Source organism: Somniosus microcephalus, chromosome 5 (genome assembly GCF_052327205.1).
Source record: "Somniosus microcephalus isolate GS21.2 chromosome 5, FLI_Smic_1.0, whole genome shotgun sequence".
NCBI lineage: Eukaryota > Metazoa > Chordata > Chondrichthyes > Squaliformes > Somniosidae > Somniosus > Somniosus microcephalus.
Window position 1 is genome coordinate 284,087,532 of NC_140991.1, and position 7,287 is coordinate 284,094,818.

The 7,287-nt window shown below is 48.3% G+C and overlaps 1 protein-coding gene across 2 annotated transcripts in view; it reads right to left on the minus strand.

The window, feature by feature from the left end:
- Nucleotides 1–6,237, minus strand: part of LOC147117780 (nucleotide-binding oligomerization domain-containing protein 1-like) — a 92,428-nt gene extending 86,191 nt beyond the window's left edge. For both annotated transcript variants that reach the window (XM_085989045.1, XM_085989044.1), the window contains exon 1: nt 6,121–6,237. The gene's annotated coding sequence lies outside the window, so the exon portion shown is untranslated. The remainder of the gene's footprint in view (nt 1–6,120) is intronic.
- Between the last annotated feature and the right edge of the window lie 1,050 nt (nt 6,238–7,287).

Genomic DNA, 7,287 nt, shown 5'->3' on the forward strand with positions numbered 1-7,287 from the left:
TCAACCTTGCAGATGCACGAGAGTCAATAAGAGTTGCTCTCAAGACAAAAAGCTATTTGATATGTGAAACCCATCAAAGTTGGAAAACTGCAATATAGCCATGAATTTCTGCTTTGCCGAAATCCCAGGGTGTAGTCGGCAGAGGGGGCTTCGTGCCTGCTCCATTAATCCTGTCTGACTGATACTCCAGGGTCAGGCGAGTTTACATATTGTTGGCCGGCTCCGTCAGGGAGCCCGCCTGGGGCAAGACCCTAAAATGGCAGCTGTAGGCCTTGGGCACCTGCCACAGGGTCACATGGCCTCAAACTGAATACTTTATGATAAAAAATTCCACCCCTTTCCCACTTCAGGCTGTGCGATTGACTACATGGACTAAGGAACCTAGGGGGAAAAATTCGGTTGCTTCGCGCCTCCCGTTAGCGCCTCCTCGGACACTAACGGAGCGCAAAGCAACTAGCGCCCGGGCACGGCATCGTTAGTACCGCCTGCGAAATTCAGCAGGTTAGTGGCGGCGGTAGCCGGTAGCGCCCTGTGACGCTGCGCCTCTGGCGATGACGTCATCAGCGCGCACAGCGCCTTGCTTGCGCCCCGGCTGCAAGCTTGGCTCGCAAACCCTGACCTACCACTGGACGTTATGTCCGACAGGGTCAGGGGGGCATGCTTGCGGCCGGGGCAGTGATAATTAAAGGGCAGGTGCCAGGCGGCCATTTTTGTTGGGCCGCCTGTCAGCACCTGCTCCCTCTGGCCTCCTCCTGCGGGGTGCCGGCTGTGATTGGTCAGCCCGGGCTCTTTTGCCGGCACCCCGCTCCCCGGTGGGCCAGCAGGGCCCCGGTGCACGCTGCGCTAGGCCCCTCCCCTTTAATCAGAGGAGGGAGGCCTGCAGTACTGCGGCGTTACGTGCCGACGCAGGTGGCGCTGCTGCACGTAGCACCGCGATATTCAATGGGAGCACCTCAAGAGCCAAGAGGGAGGGGGAGCACTTCCAGTAGCGCCCCGCCTCCTGCTTGGGGTGCTACCATTGATTTTGGGCACGGGGATGCTAATTTTTTCAGGGCGCTAAAAGTAGCACCCCGGCGAAGTTATCACCCCAAAGGGGACGCGAGCCAATTTTCCCCCCCTAGAGTTTAGAAGAATGAATCTTTGGGGAATCGTTGGAATTCTCTACCCCAGAGAGCTGTGGAGGCTCAGTCGTTGAGTATATTCAAGACAGAGATCGATAGATTTTTGGATATTAAGGAAATCAAGGGATATGGGGATAGTGCAGGAAAGTGGAGACGAGGTAGAAGGTCAGCCATGATCTCATTCAATGGCGGAGCAGGCTCGAAGGGCCAAATGGCCTACTCCTGCTCCTATTTCTTATGTTCTTATAGTGCAGACTGGGCCTCAGTTTAAGGTCTCATCTGAAAGACGGCACCTCCCTCAGCACTCCACTAGGGTGTCAGCCTGGATTATGTGCTCAAGCCTCTGGAGTGGGACTTGAACTCGCAACCTCTGACTCAGAGGCAAGAGTGCTACCACTGGAGCCACGGCTGACACTAAACTAGTCATTTTGGAAGGGTAGGATAGGGAAATTCACCTTACAGCAGATGAGGGTAGGATTGAGAATAAGTGTAGTGTAATCCTAGCATCCAGTGTCGCTAGGGTGCCTGGGCCCTTTGAATATTGAAAAGGTTAAGGACATAAGAAATAGGAGCAGGATTAGGCCATTTGGCCCTTCGAGCCATTCAATAAGATCATGGCTGATCTTCTACCTTAACTCCACTTTCCTGCACTATCCCCGTATCCCTTGATTCCCTTAATATCCAAAAATCTATCGATCTCTGTTTCAATTATGTGCAATGGTAACACTGAAACAGTGTATAGAAGACCCAGGGAACAGACGAGGGGGTGAAAATTAGTTATGGACTGCCGATGGGGCACACGCAACCGACTAGGAGGCCTGAAATTGGGCCTCGGGCCTCATTTCAATAAATAGAAGCAAGCTGTTGTACCTCCATGAGCTATTTCACGCAGCTGAATTTCAGGGCGCTTGCCTCACCAGCCGGGGGGGCAGGGAGAAGAGGACAACGGGAGTGGGGGCCGATCGCAGGTCGGCAGTGGCTCTCAGGAGAGCTGTGGAACCAGGAGGTGCACTCCTACACCCCCTGCCTCCACATCAACCCTTAAAAACAAAAGACCTACCTTTTTGCGGGCGGTCGCATGCTACAAACACTTGCATTTATATAGCGCCTCTAACATAGTAAAACATCCCAAGGCGCATCTACACTTGGCAAACACAAGCGGGACAGGCCCAATACCTACTCCACACAGGGATGCCCAATTCTTCGGAGGGGATTAATTCAGGCGGTAGGCCCCTCATTAGCATATGCACGGGGCCTAACTTCCATTTTAGGCAGTCGCCCCAGACACCTGATAATTAACCAAGATCAATATGGCATCAGATGTTTTTCAGGTATCCCTGGGGCGCAGGAGGACATCGCCCAGTGAAATTGGTCATTTTTGCCCCATTTTCCATCTGAAAAAGAGGAGCAACAAGGACCAATTTCTAACCCTAATACTACAGATAAACATGCACAGATTGCTGATGAACTGGCACAGAAGGAACTGCTAGAGAAGTGATTATGAAAGTTATGGCCAGTCAGACTGCTGGTGTATTATTGGGCCATGACACCCAACTAACAAAATAGGGAAGGCATTTCAATCTCTGTGGGCGTAAAGAGGAAGGAAATAATGGCAAGACAGTGCCAACACCCCCTTTGACCTTGTATTTCCTTCTCATATAACGGGAATGGAAAGAAGCCGGTATAATAGATTGTTTTACGGCTCTGTGTAGCAAAGGATTTCTGCTCCTTGCTTTGTTTTCCACTGGCAATGTTTTGAATTGTGCATATCTAATTCTTAATGTGGAACTTCAGCTCACAGAGTTAGTAAGTGAAAGCTCTTACTGTGGATCAGCTATTTTTGATCCAGCATTCCGACTGGGCCATTTTCTTAGCTCTCATATGGAGTTTTTTACATAAATTAATTCCCCGGTTTCATTTGACCAGGAGGTTGCTAGCCCACCATTTTATCTGCTAGAACACGTGGCATAGTGGTTAGCACTGTTGCCTCACAGCGTCAGGGACCCAGGTTCAAATCCGGGTGACTGTCTGTGTGGAGTTTGCACATTCTCCCCGTGTTTGCGTGGGTTTCCTCCGGGTGCTCCGGTTTCCTCCCACAGTCCAAAGATGTGCGGGTTAGGTTGATTGGCCATGATAAAAATTGGCCCTTAGTGTTAGGGGGGATTAAATACGTGGGGTTACGGGGATAGGGCTTGGGTGGGATGGCTGTCGGTGTAGGGACCGGGTGCTAGGGTTTGGATGATCAGCCATGATCTCGTTGAATGGCGGAGCAGGCTCGAAGGGCCGAATGGCCTACTCCTGCTCCTAGTTTCTATGTTTCTATGTTAACAACTGTCAGACATGGAGCCTGAATTTCCACTGCAGAGATGTCTCTCCGGTGTCAGCCTTGGGTCAGTGGGTAGCACTCTCTCCTCTGAGTCACAAGGTCATGAGTTCAAGTCCCACTCCAGAGACAGGGGCACAAACCTCGGCTGACACTCCAGTGCAGTGCTGAGGGAGTGCTGCACTGTTGGAGGTGCTGTCTTTTGGATGAGGCGTTAAGCCGAGGCCCCATCTGCCCTCTCAAGTGGACGTAAAAAAAATCCCATGCCACCAATTTGAGGAAGAGCAGGGGAATTCTTCCCGGTGTCCTGCTCAATATTTGTCCCTCAACCAACATCACTAAAACAGATTATCTGGTCATTTATCACATTGCTGTTTGTGGGACCTTGCTGTGCGCAAATTGGCTGCCGTGTTTCCTACATTACAACAGTGACTACACTTCTTGGGATCTCCCGAGGTTGCTATATCAGCACCATTTTTTTTACTTTTTAATTTAACAGTGATTCAGCAACACTTCTATCAAGATGCATCAGAACCAATTACTCACAAAAAATATTTTGAAATGCAACATTGCCCCATCCTGCCCCACGTGAGCAAAGGTTCTGTAGATTATTACAGCTGCGTCTTTATTGCTCACTTAGAAACATAGAAAAATAGGAGCAGGAGTAGGCCATTCGGCCCTTCGAGCCTGCTCCGCCATTCAATATGATCATGGCTGATCCTCTATCTCAATAACATATTCCCGCTCTCTCTCCATACCCCATGATGCCTTTTGTGTCTAGGAATCTATCGATCTCCTTCTTAAATATATTCAGTGACTTGGTCTCCACAGCCTTCTGTGGTAGAGAATTTCACAGGTTCACCACCCTCTGAGTGAAGAAATTTCTCCTCATCTCAGTCCTAAATGTCTTACCCCGTAGCCTGAGACTGTGACAAAACAAAACTCCCCACTTTCCTGAAAGTCTGCAGACTGTCCTGCAATACAACCGCTACAGGGCTGAGCTGGACATCATTTTATCACCGCTTAAAACCGTCAGCGCAGTTTACATTACTCAACAGTAAATGTTGAGCGTATCAACAGGATGAATGTGAAATTGGAATGTAATATACCACAGAACGGATATACTGTAAGATCAATATTAAAGGTAAGATCAGTACAGTAAACCTTTCAGAGAAGCATAACAACAGTAACTACACTTCAAAAGTACTTCATTGGCTGTAGAGCACATTAGGACGTCCTGAGGTCACAAAAAAAGGTGCTATATAAATGTAAGCCTTTCATTCTTTTCTTGCTTTCAAACAAAATAAAACAATTCTTCGTATTATTACTGCAATGGTTATAGTGCTGGTCTAATAATCCAGAGGCCTGAACTAATAATTTAAATGCGAGTTCAACTCCCACCATGGCAGTTTTTGAATTCAGTTTTTTAAAAATCGGGAAATAAAAAGCTGGTATCGGTAAAAAAAAACCATGAAGCAATGTTCCCCTTAAGGTGCGTGGCCGCGCACCAATCGGGAGTTCCCGCGCAGGCTGCTCACCAGCCGCTGCCGCTGGAGAAGATACCGCGCAGCAAATTTAAAGGGGACCGCGCACCCCAAAAAAAAAATTAGAGGGAGCCATGAAGCTGTCGGATTATCGTAAAAACACAACTGGTTCACTAATGTCCTTTGGGGAAGGAAAGCTGCCATCCTTACCCGGTCTGGCCAATATGAGACTCCAGTCCCACACCGATGTGGTTGACTCTTAACTTCCCTCTGAAGTAAACTAGCAAGCCACTCAGTTGTATCAAACCACTACATAGAATAACCACATGGACAGCAGCGGTTCAAGAAGAAAGCCCACCACCGCCTCCAAGGCAACTAGAGATGGGCAATAAATGCCAACCCTGCCAGTGACACACGCATTCCGAGAATAATATTTTTAAATGGTGTTTTTTTCTCAACAACAACAAAGTGCATTTATATAGCACCTTTAATGTAGTAGTAAAATCACAGAAGCGTCATCAGACTAAAATTTTACACCGTCTCACAGAGGAGATGTTAGGACAGGTGACCAAAAGCTTGGTCAGAGAGGTAGGTTTTAAGGATCATCGGAGGAGGAGGAGGAGGAGAGGTAGAGTGGCGGAGAGGTTTAGGGAGGGAATTCCAGAACTTAGGGTCTAGGCAGCTGAAGGCACGGCCACCAACGGTGATGGAAAGGAAGTGGTGGGGATGTGCAAGAAGTTAGAATTGGAGGAACCCAGAGTTCAGGGGGTGTTGTAGGGCTGGAGGAGGTTACAGTCTCCCTGTGTCAGACTCCGGGGGATGGGGACATGTCATGGCACAGACGCTCTTGCTGCTGAACCAGTTGTTAGTTAATTCATCCTCTGTGGTTTCCCTCACAGCCCCTGGGGACGAAATCACCTCCTCTCAGTCCCTCCCCCAATAACGCAGCTGGCGTTCCAACTCAGCGCGTCGGAAAACTGCCACATTGGAGGCACCAGGCCCGCCCAGTAATCATTTCAAAGCTTCTCGCACAAAACTTTCTCCCAGAGTGAGTAGGCTGCACCTCCTGAAACCTGGTTTACAGCAACCAAATCCCCAATTACAAAACGCTAGAGCATAAATTGTACAAACTGACACGGTTTACAATAAACTCCACAAACTGACACGGTTTACAATAAACTCCTGTACTTACACGACATTTTCAACATGCAGTCCTGCACAAGGCTCCCAGTGACAGGCACTTGTATCTGCCTCGTTCTTCTGGCTGACTACAGTGTGATTCTATTGCAACTATTTACAGGAAATGAGGGCTGACTTGTACCAATGCCCAGTAAAATATGGATGCCTGCCAGCAAATCTACATGCAAAACTTACTGGATGCCTTTCAGAAGCTCCGGTGACGCAGTTGCCAAGTGAAGATATATCTTGCAGGGAGCCAGCGATTACTGTAGCATTCCGCACCCATCACACAGACCCAAAATCATTCTGTAACTGAATTCTTTATCTTTCCAGGATCTCATTGCAAATTTCTTAGACAGATTGCAGACCACTTCAGGAAACAGATATTAGAATCCTTTCATTTTGACACCAAACATAGAATTCTGCACAAAGGTTTAATGTTTCTCAGTTCTGCAGAAAATGCCTTAAAGAAACAAAAGAACTACTACTTAAGATAACACTTGATCTTTAAGTCTTAAAACATTAATTGAGCTTTTTTCTCCCATTAAAGAAACAGACACATTTATATGAGAACCAAACTTGGTGTCCATCAGCTACCTTCCTGCTCGTTGCCTGCGGGACACTTGCATCTTAGTTCTGTCGTAACGAGTCCCGACAAACATTTGTTTTTACATCAGAATGCATGGGAATATTTGGTGAAATCACCAAGCAGTTTTGTCATGTGGTATTTGCAGGTGATTTTTTGAAGTTCATTCACAGGATGTAGGTGTCACTGGCAAGGCCAGCATTTATTGCCCATCCCTAATTGCCCTCGAGAAGGTGGTGATGGGCCTTCTTCAACCGCTGCAGTCCGTGTGGTGAAGATACTCCCACAGTTCCAATAGGGAGGGAGTTCCAGGATTTTGACCCAGCGACGATGAGGGAACGGTGATATATATCCAAGTCAGGATGGTGTGTGACTTGCTGCCCTTGTCCTTCTAGGTGGTGGAAGTCGCGGGTTTGGGAGGTGCTGTTGAAGAAGCCTTGGCGAGTTGCTGCAGTGCATCCTGTAGATGGTACACACTGCAGCCACGGTACGCCGGTGGCGGAGGGAGTGAATGTTTAAGGTGATGGATGGACTGCTGATCAAGCGGTCTGCTTTGTCCAGGATGGTGTCGAGCTTCTTAAGTGTTGTTGCAGT